The sequence below is a fragment of the Orycteropus afer genome, unplaced genomic scaffold, assembly GCF_000298275.1.
Source record: "Orycteropus afer afer isolate SDZICR_OR568_19922 unplaced genomic scaffold, OryAfe1.0 scaffold01009, whole genome shotgun sequence".
Classification (NCBI taxonomy): Eukaryota; Metazoa; Chordata; class Mammalia; order Tubulidentata; family Orycteropodidae; genus Orycteropus; species Orycteropus afer.
Window position 1 is genome coordinate 40,748 of NW_006922596.1, and position 1,811 is coordinate 42,558.

A 1,811-nucleotide genomic window follows, 5' to 3' on the forward strand; every position below is an offset into this window, starting at 1 on the left:
CTAGCCAAGGATAAGATTCAGCTGAGGCTAATCTTGTGCAGATACCAGTGATACAAAATACCTGCAATATTTACAGAAACAGAAGACAAACATAGAGCAATCCCTCACACATAGCCAGACACTGTGCGAGAGAGATCCAATGGATCTACAGACTCAGGACCATAGTACTGGAGGACACCAGACTCAACTGGCACAACAAAATACATAAAAATCTTGTTCCACAACCTACATTGTGAGTAGTGACTGGGGTCTTAAAAGCTTTCAAGCAGCCATCTAAGATGCAGCTAATGGTTTCCTATCATCAGAAGTGAAGAAGAATGAAGAAAACCAAGGGCATTTGGAAACAATCAGCCCTAGGACATGATGGACCTCAAGACCAGAAAAACTAGATGGTGCCCAGATACCAATGCCAACCACTCAGGAAAGGATCAAATCTGGAGATCCTGGATAGAGTGGGAGGAAAAACATGGAACAACACCCAAAAACTCAATAATGACCTGAATTACTGGTCAGATGGACTCTGGTGAGACCCCCAATACTATGGCCCTAGGATACACTTCAGGCCTGTAGTAAAAACTCACTCCCAAAGGCTGTCTCTCAGCCCAGTAGTAAATAAGATGTACACGCAGACCACTCACCCAAGGGTGATGCACCCACACACTCTGGAGATACATCACTTGGAGCAATTGAACATGGGGCACCAGGAGGGCAATATTTACATGGAGGAAATGCAGGACACACAGGAATGTATAAGTATGAAGGTCATGGTAGTGGTTACTGGGAAGGAAAAGGAGGAGAGTAGGTTAGGGTTGGAGATAGTAATTGGGGAGTGAAACCAAATGTATACAAAATGTTGAATGTAAAACAAATCCTGCTATGTAAATTTTCACCTAAGGCACAATTAAAAAAAAAAAAGAATATCATAAATTAAGAAAGCAAAAGGTCATAAAAAATGACAAGAAAGGAAGAAAAGACCAAAATGTATGTGAGAAGTAACTCTGAAACTTGCTCTTGAATGGAAGGTAGATAAAGCAAATGGAAGAAACAATGAAATAAAAGAGCTGAACAGAAGATTTCACTGGGCAGCTCAAGAAGACAAAAATGAAATGTGCAAAGATGTGGAGTTAGAAAACCAAAAGGGAAGAACATGCTCAGCATTTCTCAAACTGAGAGAACTGAAGAAACAATTCAAGCCTTGAGTTGCAACAGTGAAGGATTCAATGGATAAAATATTGAATGATGCAGGAAGCATCAAAGAAGATGGAAGGAAGACACAGAGTCACTGTAACCAAAAAGAATTGGTTGATGTTTCAGGATGTAGCACACTGAAGGAAGCAGTCAAAGCTGCACTGAAGGAACTGGTGAAAAACAAAGTTCTGGGAATTGATGAAATATCCATTGCAATGTTTCAACAAACAGATGCAGGACTGGAGGCACTTACTTGTTTATGCCAAGAAACTTGGAAGGGAGCTGTTCAATATTTGTACCCATTTCAAAAAAAAGGTGATCCAACAGAATGTGGAAATTATTGAACCATATCATTAATATCATGCACAGGTAAAATTGTGCTGAAGATAATTCAAAAAACAGTTGCAGCAGTATATTGACAGAAATGCCAGAAATTCAAGCTGGATTCAGAAGAGGATGTGAAATGAATGCTATCATTGCTGATGTCAGATGGACCTTTACCAAAAGGAGACAATACCAGAAAGATATTTACCTGTGTTTTATTGACTGTACAAAGGCATTTGACTGTGTAGATCATAACAAATTATGGATAGCATTGTGAAGAATGGGAATTCGAGAATACT